Below are 11,464 nucleotides of genomic sequence, written 5' to 3' on the forward strand. Positions count from 1 at the left end.
CCACAGCCACCCCCTCGCCACCGCCCCTGGTCTCTGCCGCGCTGCGAGCAGAGAGGATGATGATGACGATGATGATGATGTTTGGATTGTGGGGCGCTCAGCTGCGGAGTTATCAGCGCCCGTACAAATTTCCAACCTTTTCTCAGTCCAATCTTGCCACTTGCATGAATGATGATGAAATAATGAGGACAACACAAACACCCAGTCATCTCGAGGCAGGTGAAAATCCCTGAGCAGAGAGGAAGCAGAACAGTTTGTCATGAAAGAGTGCGGAAGCGTTTGTTGGGCGCTCCCTCACACGCGGTGTGCAGCTATGATCGCGCCAGTGTGGGCGCACGGAAGGAGTGAAAAGGCGGCGGAAGCTACAATTCTAACTATTGCCTGTCCCATAATTATCCGTGGCTCTGGAGAGCCTGTCCCATAATTATCCGTGGCTCTGGAGACGACTCGGGGTTCTACTCATCGAGCAGCAGCAGCAACAACAACGGCAGCTCAGCATTGTCGTCGGCTACATTCCCCGTCGTCCTGTTAACTAATAATGTACAGGCATTCATTACCCAGTGGCATTTCTTTCACAAAGCTTAACTTTCTTGAATAATAACTTGCAATAATTAAAACTTGTAGTTCACCTGCGTCGTCATTGTGCTCTGACATTATTACCAAGCAGGCCATTTCCTTCCAGTGCAATCACCGAGTGTTGTAAAAATATGAAAACTGATTAACTATTTACTGCCGGTTTTATTTGTTTGCTAACGATCAGTTTCATTCTAAATATTGCTACCTCAGTAAATGTTCATTGTCGTACTCCATAGGCTTTACTAATTTGCAATTTTGAGTATTAACTTCACTCACTGAAAGTTACGTAAAAGTTCACTGGAAAAAGTAATAACTAATGACAGCACAAATTAAGAGTCAGAAATATTTATCCTGTATTTAGCTTAGCAATTGGCTTCTGCTGGCTAGGTACGCATCTCATTCTTATTATGCTAAAAGTTGCTAATTTGCTGGAAGTAAATTCAATTCAATCTTTCAATAATTAAAAGTAAATTGCTTGCCTTTTTGCCAGATATTACATTGCGTTACGCTGAGGTTACTGAAAGCCATTCTTTATGTCACAAACCTTCAGTTACAGTCAATCATTTATTTAATCACCAACCTCATTTACCTTTACTTTCAAAATTTAGTTTTTCAGAATAAGTAACTGCAAATTCAGCGCTTTGTGATTCATTAATTTTCTCGTGAACTGTTGTGTTATGGAAAAGGGTGACAACCTTTTGTTGCCACGCCGGTGTTTATTTGCTTAATTTTCTTTGCCGTAACCTTTCTTAAGATCCTAGATATTCACTGTCCTAGTGGGCTGCCGACCGTTTAATTATCCCTTTTTTGCTAATCAGTACTTTTTGTATTAAAATACTGCGTGGTACCCTTCCTCCCCCCCCCCCCCCCCCCCGCCCCTGTGTGGTTCGTGAGTGACTGCACTATATTCCGCCCATTTTAAAAATTATTATCAGTATTTACAAAAGATACTTCCTCCAGATGGGTCTGTCGTACACTTACCTCCAACTAACCGGTATTATTTTTCTTCGGTAACGATTGCCATATTCACTGTAAAATTTCATTAGGCATACGCGATACGGTCAATTATGTAGTAAGCCAGTAGGCCGATTAGGAAGGGGGAAGCTCCAAGTTCCGTTCTTCATGGGTCTGCGAACTGAAGACCGAGCTGGTGGTTCCCCACTCTGTTTTCCCCACAACGTCAGAGGAAGGTACTACACGGTGCTTCACCTAGTTTACTGACCCTGACCCTTCAGAGCGCGCCTCATGAATCACTGGCGACGCAGCGCGCAGACTTGCCGGGCGAGCGTTGATCTGCCACAAAGGGCATCGACTCTACACGGAGTGCAGATAGGAGTACTAATAACAGTAACGCAAGAAACGCTTATGGACAGAATCCACGCACTGCGCACTGTTCTGCTTTGCTAGAGGAGAAATTGGTTCTGCATGGCAGCTGTAGTGTTCTTCTGGGAAGGGAACTTCCATCACCACCAGCACTGACCGCCTTTCAGTTTGCAGACAGATTATACCTACCTAGCATTACCCTGTACAGTTCTCTTACATAAGTAGACAAAATAATTCACTAAACGCGTGCGTAAACAGTGGAGTTATTTCAGTTTTTAGGAGAGTACTTATTTGCGGTTGTTAAGTGAGCTGCTGCGTAAAAAATGTTCAACCACTTGAACTATCACACGCCTACCACACTGAAGACCATCTCACAGTGTAACACGCTGTCAATATGTATTCGACAAGGTCGATTTCATTTTCTCTACTATCACTGGCCGGAATGCTTTCCAAAGCGTGAGGCTCATAAAATGCATCACCCTAGCGTCAGCTCTTGCAAAACCTAAAGAGACCGAGAGAGTTAAATTGGCTCCCTCTGCTACAGAAGTAGGTATCCTAGGTATTACGAAATTTCAGATATTTTAACGTACGTCAAACAGTGCATTACAGCATATTACTGTTCTACACTTGAACATGATGAATCCCATTCCATCACAAATAGTAACACCCATCCTGGAAAATATACTGTGGATTTGTGGTATGTGGCTCCGGTCAGTGCAGACCATTCTACAAGTGCCAGCAATTTCTGAACGGAAAAGATTTATGTAGTCTACCAGTAGCACAGTTAATTATGAGAGAAGAATAATAACTTTTGGTCATTCATTAATTCACAACCAAGTGACTGAAACAGAATTACATGGCTTTACAACACGCTGTCAACGACAGACAGCAGCAAAGTGCCACAATTACAAGACCAATCCCTTACCTATCAGTACTATGTAGGTCACAGCCAACATGATGCTTACAAACTACACACTTCTCAGCCACTAATTATAGGAATACATTTTACATAAAAGCTCACTTAACAACTGCATATAAGTACTCATTTAATAAACTGAAAATAACTCCACTATGTAAACACATCTTTAGTGAAATTATTTTGGCTGTTCAAATAAGAGAAATGGACAGGAAATTCCTGGGAAGTGTAGTCTGTCGGCAAACTGAAAATCGAGAAGCACTCGTGGTGGATGAAGTCGCCTTTCCTAGAAGAATACAGCTGCCTTACAGGATAGGTAAGAATCAATTTCCCCTCTACCAGTGTACAATAGAGTGCAGCGATTTACGTAGATTCACCACATAACTGCAGAAAGGCCTTAACAAATCTGTATTTGCAATTCGAGTGTTAGCAGACATAGGCAACATAAAAATGAAAAAGCTTGCATACTTTGCTTACTTTCATTCCATAATGTCTTATGGTATAATATTTTGGGGTAACTCTTCAAGTCCAACAAAAGTTTTCAGAGTCCAAATTGATAGTGTAATACCGGCCTAATTACTGCGCAGCCAGTGAGTCATGAGGCGTGCTGTGGCCGGTATTACACTATCAAATTTCTTTGTCCAATATCTTTGTCAAAGATATTTGATAGTGTAATAGGGACTTTGTCAAATGTCGTCCAATATTTGATCAAATCTAGGGCCTCGCTGTATATTTGATCAAAGAAACCGCTTGTCTTCTGTTCACTGCAATGTCACATGTTACCACATGGAGCGCTAGCATCGCTGCAGCGTTCTGTCGTCTGTAGTGTTTTTATAACCATTGCCGGTAAATACAATTGGTGTGTGCCGACAACTACAAAATTATTAGAGATGTCTGAAGCTGGTGAGGCGCTTTACAACGTGAGGCACCCTGAATACAAAAATAGTTTAAGAAGATTGGAGACCTAACCTGACCTGACCTAACCTAACCTAACCTAACCTAACATAACCCTCTCCTGTAGCAAGGAATCGAAGTGTTATAGTGAGCCTGTCTTCTGAAGATGTAGCAGTTCTTAAGTGAATATTGTGCTTTGTGACATGAGGATACACTTCATTGAGCACATACAGAAATGTATGCTCATCCATTCTTAAGTAATTGATGTACGACTTGACGGCTTCCACTGTAAGCTCACGTAACAAGTTTTGTTGAATGCTTTTATCGTATCGTCGTAAAACCCACGGCTTCACCCAGATTAGATTAGTTTTTCGTTCCATAGATCCGTGCTGAGGAGATCCTCGTGGATGTGGAACATGTCGATTTTTTTAAGCTCAAATAACAATACTAATAGTATGAATAAATACAATACATCAATTGTTTCTATTAAAAATTTCGCTAATGGAGTAGAAGGAGTTGGCCAGTAGTAAGTCTTTCAGGCTCCTTTTAAACTGATCTTTATTTCTAACTAAATTTTTTATGTTTCCTGGCAAATTATTGAAGATGAGTGTTCCTGAGTAGTGGACCCCTTTTTGAACTAAAGTAAGTGCTTTTAAGTCCTTGTGCAGATCATTTTTGTTCCTGGTATTGTATGTATGAACTGAGTTGTTTGTTGGAAAAAGAGATATATTATTTACGACAAATTTCATTAAGAAGTAAATACACTGAGGGGCAGTAGTTAGTATACCCAGTTCTTTGAAGAGGTTTCTGCAGGAGATCCGTGAATTTACTCTACAAATAATACGTATTACACGCTTTTGGACCTTGAAAACTTTTGTTTGACTTTAAGATTTACCCCAAAATATTATCCCATATGACATTATAGAATGAAAGTATGCAAGCTTTTTCATTTTTATGTTGCCTATGTCTGCTAACACTCGAATTGCAAATACAGATTTGTTAAGGCCTTTCTGCAGTTCTGTGGTGTGCTCCTCCCAACTGAATTTATTATCAAGTTGTAATCCCAGGACTTTTAAGACTGTCAACCTCGTATGTATGGTTCCATTTTTTCCCCCCACTTCTTTTCCGCATGTGCACACAATGCAATTGGAGTATGTAGAACTGCTGCGGTTAATAACAAGTTGTTGTCAGCCATCTTGAACTTTGACGAAAAATTTGATGACAGTGTAATACCCCTTGTAGCGCTACGTCAAAGATCTTTGTCAAATATATTGGACGGAATATTGGATCACATCTTTCATCAAATCTTTGACAAAGAAATTTGATAGTGTAATACCGGCCTGTGGAAGGTCGGTATAACTTTGTGCTGTGACGTAGTGGAGTGGAGTAGACAGAGTGGGGAATCACCTGCTCGATCTTCAATTTGCAGACGTATGAAGGAGGGAACTGCATGGCCACAATCCGCCGTGCTTCTACCCCACAAATCCCTGTCCGTGCCCGTCCCATGTTGTTACACCCCTGCTACGGCTCTGCTGCACTTACACATGGTACCCACATTTAACATTTGTTCTTAACCCTCTATATTTTAAGATAAACTTCAATTTATATAAACTTTTTCCATTCTATTGTGGCAGAATGCTGCAGCAACCGGTTTCGAATTACTTCAGAATAAAAAGAGTCTTGGCTACGAAGTTATTTAACATCAACAACGCGTTTCACCTTTTTAGGGCATCATCACGTTGTGTAATAGTAGCTGGATATGAAACCCATCCGTCATAAGGCCTTATAAAATGGAAAATGGACTCGACAGTAACTGGATATGTAATCCATCCGTCATAAAAAGGATGAAACGCGTTATTAGCGTTAAATAACTTCGCAACTAAGACTCATTCATTCATTCATTCATTGGTCCATTTGATTCATTACATACTTAAACAGTACATTGAATATAGGACAAGTCAAAATTGCGAAAGGAGCAGAAACACACACACACACACACACACACACACACACAAAGAGAGAGAGAGAGAGAGAGAGAGAGAGCATAACAAAATTAATTACAGATAACAATCATAAATTACAAGTGACAAATATAACAATTTAACCATTATTACATAATCATTGTTCACAAGGCTATTTTTTGTAATTTAAAAATTCTTTTACTGAATAAAAACATTTTTCCACTAGAAATGACTTACGATTATGTTTAAAAAAATTTATGTTGCTGCGATTTTAAATCACTGGGTAAGCTGTTATATAGCTGAACTGTTATCTGTGATACACTTTTTTGGTACAGTGCTGTTCTACACTGTGACATGTGGATATTATTTGTGTTTCTTGTGTTGTGACTGTGTATATGCTTATTTTGTTGAAGATGTCCAGTTTGGTTTAAAAGATACTCATTTGCGAACAGGATACACTCATGTATGTAAAGGCTCGGTAGGCTCACTATTTTCATCTGGATGAAATGTCGTCTACATGTTTCCAGTTTTCTTAGGTTGCAGGTAGCCCCGATTGCTCTTTTCTGCATCCTAAAGATCTTTATGCTGGTAGCTGAATTTCCCCAGAAGATTAGCCCATATCGAAGAAGCGCATGGAAGTATGCATAATACGCCTGAATAGCTGTTGACTTGCTTGCACTTTTATTTAACACACGCAGAGCATAACAAGCTTTTGAAAGTTTGTTCTGAAGTTCTTTTATATGAGAGTCCCATTTTAAATTATCTTGTACCCTTAGGCCTAGAACCTTAGTGTCAGTGACCGAGTTCAGTAACGTATTTTCAAGGTATGGTACTGTAACAAAGTTTTGCACATGTGGAGAAGAGTGGAAATTCATAAAGACAGTTTTTTCTTTATTTATTATTATTTTATTTTTTTGAAACCAGCTAGTAATTTGGGACATTACAGTATCTATTGTTACTACCAATGAGATTTTGTCAGCAACTGTTATTAATATGCTGGTGTCATCAGCAAATAAGATTAGTTTTCCCAATTTAATAAAGTCATTTATATCATTCTGAATTAATTTTATACCGTTAAAACACTATTTTCAATAATACGAATTTTTTTTATCCCCTACAATGCAGTATAAGTAGAAGTCCTAGAGAAAAAATGAATGGGACCCTCCCTGTAGGAAATTTAATGTAGTTTAATTTTGCACTGGAAAACATTTCCGCTAGAAACGGTGGTTTTTGAGTTATACAAGGAAAACATAAAACGGGATCATTTAGCCGGCGCGAGAGCGTTACCGATATGCTCAACAAACTCCACTGGCAGACGTTACAAGAGAGGCGTTGTGCATCACAGAGAGATTTACTATTGAAATTTCGAGAGAGCACTTTCCGGGAAGAGTCAGACAACATATTATTTCCCCACAAATACGTCTCGCATAAAGACCACGTGGAGAAAATTCGATAAATTAGAGCCAATACAGAGGCTTACCGAAAATCATTCTTCCCACGCGCTATTCGTGAGTGAAACGGGGTTGGAGGGCGAAGTTAGTGGTAAAAAAATGGTTCAAATGGCTCTGAGCACTATGGGACTCAACTGCTGAGGTCATTAGTCCCCTAGAACTTAGAACTAGTTAAACCTAACTAACCTAAGGACATCACAAACATCCATGCCCGAGGCAGGATTCGAACCTGAGACCGTAGCGGTCTTGCGGTTCCAGACTGCAGCGCCTTTAACCGCACGGTCACTTCGGCCGGCAGTTAGTGGTAAAAATGTACCCTCTGCCACACGCCATTAGGTGGTTTGCAGAGTATGACGTAGACGAAAAAGGTGACTTTTAAACGCCGCCCCACTCCAGCGCTCACATACCATCGGTCAGGATTTTTAGTATGTTGTTCATGGCACTCCCTCCTACCACGATACAAAGATTTACTACTACACGAATTTTTCTCCTAATTTTCCTCCGTTGACTGGATTATATAGGGCTCCTCAGTAAACTAACAAAGCGAAAATATCCAAACATGATAAAAGTAAGAAACATCATCATAAAAGTCGGCAACACCTCTCAGAAACGTATCCACCATCAGCAGAAGTACCACAATTGGCAATAATATCACCAATCCTGTAAAACGTGTACACATTGGATGTACCAAAACCAACAGGTTTAGACGAGTAATTAGCGCTATATGCCGACGATACGGCTTTCAGGTGCCACGCTCCAGCAAAAAACCTAATTAAAAAAGAAGACAGATATATAATATTGTAAATGGCAGCATCGGCCGTAAGAGATTTGAAATCATCTGTTGCAGCAAATCGATTTCAGTCGTTGTGTGACCATCTTCGGTGCAAATGTTGACGCTATGTTGAAGTTGTAATATGTGCTTTTATGACATGAGTCTTCTAGACTTTACGATTTGCACTGAAAATGGTCACACAGTAACCGAAATCGATTTGCTGCAATACATCTACATCTACATCCACACTCCGCAAGCCACCTGACGGTGTGTGGCGGAGGGTACCTTGAGTACCTCTATCGGTTCTCCCTTCTATTCCAGTCTCGTATTGTTCGTGGAAAGGATTGTCGGTATGCTTCTGTGTAGGCTCTAATCTCTCTGATTTTATCCTTATGGTCTCTTCGCGAGATATACGTAGGAGGGAGCAATATACTGCTTGACTCTTCGGTGAAGGTATCTTCTCGAAACTTTAACAAAAGCCCGTACCGAGCTACTGAGCGTCTCTCCTGCAGAGTCTTCCACTGGAATTTATCTATCATCTCCGTAACTCTTTCGCGATTACTAAATGATCCTGTGGCGAAGCGCGCTGCTCTCCGTTGGATCTTCTCTATCTCTTCTATCAACCCTATCTGGTACGGATCCCACACTGCTGAGCAGTATTCAAGCAGTGGGCGAACAAGCGTACTGTAACCTACTTCCTTTGTTTTCGGATTGCATTTCCTTAGGATTCTTCCAATAAATCTCAGTCTGGCATCTGCTTTACCAACGATCAACTTTATATGATCATTCCATTTTAAATCACTCCTAATGCGCACTCCCAGATAATTTATGGAATTAACTGCTCCCAGTTGCTGACCTGCTATTTTGTAGCTAAATGATAAGGGATCTATCTTTCTATGTATTCGCAGCACATTACACTTGTCTACATTGAGATTCAATTGCCATTCCCTGCACCATGCGTCAATTCGCTGCAGATCCTCCTGCATTTCAGTACAATTCTCCATTGTTACTACCTCTCGATACACCACATAAATGATTTCAAACCTCTTACGATTGATGCTAACATTCTTTCTGGCTTACAATACTAATATTGCAATCGTTGAGCACATGGTTCCGAATGGGGTGTAAATTCAATAAGATATATAACTCTAGAGAAGTGGATTTTAACCTTGAGCAGAAGTCCAGATCCAACAAAATCCCATCTGTTAGTGAAATCTGACACAGGCACCTTACGTAACACAGCCAACAAAAACCAAGAAACGTAAGTATTACACAATGGGGAAAAAGAGTAGAATCAATGACACCCTGCTGAACCGGAAGAAAGACCACACAGAAAATCGCAACAGCAAAACCAAAACAGGGCAAAATGAAATTGCTTGAACTCAAGGAGCGAGGAACAGCTGCCCCAATAGAACTACACATACGTCCGTTAGACCAATACTAGAATATGTGGCAGTAGCATGGTATGGAAATGGAACAGAATAAAATCCACTGGTAGCAGAATGTTACGCGCTATCGGGCAAATACCCTACATATCAACAGCAACGTCACATGTAAGACTAGCAACAGGAGCCATGAGGAAAAGATTAGTTAAACAAATAGCAACCTACGAAGACAATATGCATATCACTAGCGATTTAACGAAAATTCCGCTCCAACTAAACGTACCAGGATACAAGTATCCATGCCGACCACTCATCACGGCAATAGCCACGGCAAAACTACATCCACGAAAGCACGCCAAAATTCAGTCAAGAAAGACAAAGACCTACCACAGCACTTACGAACACACTAAGAAGCTAAATATAAGGAGCGATCAAAAAGTTTCCGTTTGACGGCGTTGCTGCAGCGTATACTGAGGTGACAAAAGTCATACCTCCTAATATCGTATCACACATCCTTTTGTCTAGCGTAGTGCAGCATGGACTCAACAAGTCCCTGCAAGTCCCCTGGAGAAATATTGAGTTATGCTGCCTTTATAGACGTCCATAATGGCGAAGGTGTTGCAGGTGGAGGATTTTGTGGACGAACTGATCTCTCGATTATGTCTCATAAATGTTCGATGGGATTCATGTCGGATGATCTGGTTGGCCAAATCATTCGCTCGAATTGTCCAGTATACTCTTCAAACCAGTCGGGACAATTGGGCCCGGTGAGATGGTGCATTGTTATCCATAAAGATTCCATAGTTGTTTGGGAACATGAACTTCATCATTTGCTGCAAATGGGCCCCAAGTAGTCGAATTTAACCAGAACCCAGTCCATTCCGTGCAAACACAGGAGCCACCACCAGCTTGCACAATGCCTTATTGACAATTGATTTCATGGTTCCGTGGGGTCTGCCCGACGCTCGAATCTTACCATTATCTGTTACCAACTGAAATCGGAACTCAACTGACTAGGCATGGTTTTCCAGTCGTCTAGGGTCCAACCTATATGGTCACGAGCTCAGGAGAGGAGCTGCAGGCTGTTAGCAAGAACACTCGGATTTGTCATCTGCTACCAAACCCATTAACGCCAGATTTCGCCTCACTACCCAAAGACTGGAAAGTTGCACAGGTCACATCAATATTCAAGAAAGGTAGTAGGAGTAATCCACTAAATTACAGGCCCATATCGTTAACATCGATATGCAGCAAGATTTTAGAACATACATTGTGTTCGAACATTATGAATTACCTCGAAGAAAACTATCTATTGACACACAGTCAACATGGGTTTAGAAAACATCGTTCCTGTGAAACACAACTAGCTCTTTATTCACATGAAGTGCTGAGTGCTATTGACAAGGGATTTCAAATCTATTCCGTATACCTGGATTTCTGGAAGGCTTTTGACAGTGTACCACACAAGCGGTTCGTAGTAAAATTGCGTGCTTATAGAATATCGTATCAGTTATGGGATTGGATTTCCGATTTCCTGTCAGAGCGGTCACAGTTCGTAGTAACTGAGGGAAAGTCATCGACTAAAACAGAAGTGATTTCAGGCGTTCCCCAAGGTAATGTTATAGGCCCTTTGCTGTTCCTTATCTATATAAACTATTTGGGAGACAATCGGAGCGGCCGTCTTCGGTTGTTTGCAGATGACGCTGTCGTTTATCGACTAATAAAGTCATCAGAAGATCAAAAGAAACTGCAAAACGATTTAGAAAAAATATCTGAATCGTGCCAAAAGTGGCAGTTGACCCTAAATAAGGAAAAGTGTGAGGTCATCCACATGAGTGCTAAAAGGAACTCGTTAAACTTCGGTTACACGATAAATCAGTCTAATCTAAAAGCCGTAAATTCAACTAAATTCCTAGGTATTACAATTACGAAAAACTTAAATTGGAAAGAACACATAGAAAATGTTGTGGGGAAGGCTAATCAAAGGCTGCGTCTTATTGGCAGGACACTTAGAAAATGTAACAGACTCACTAAGGAGACTGCTTACACTAAGCTTGTCCGTCCTCTTTTAGAAAACTGCTGCGCGGTGAGGGATCCTTACCAGGTAGGACTGACGGAGTACATCGAAAAAGTTCAAAGAAAGGCAACACGTTTTGTATTATCGCGAAATTTGGTAGAGAGTGTCA

Source organism: Schistocerca piceifrons, chromosome 2, assembly GCF_021461385.2.
Source record: "Schistocerca piceifrons isolate TAMUIC-IGC-003096 chromosome 2, iqSchPice1.1, whole genome shotgun sequence".
In the NCBI taxonomy this organism is placed as follows: Eukaryota; Metazoa; Arthropoda; class Insecta; order Orthoptera; family Acrididae; genus Schistocerca; species Schistocerca piceifrons.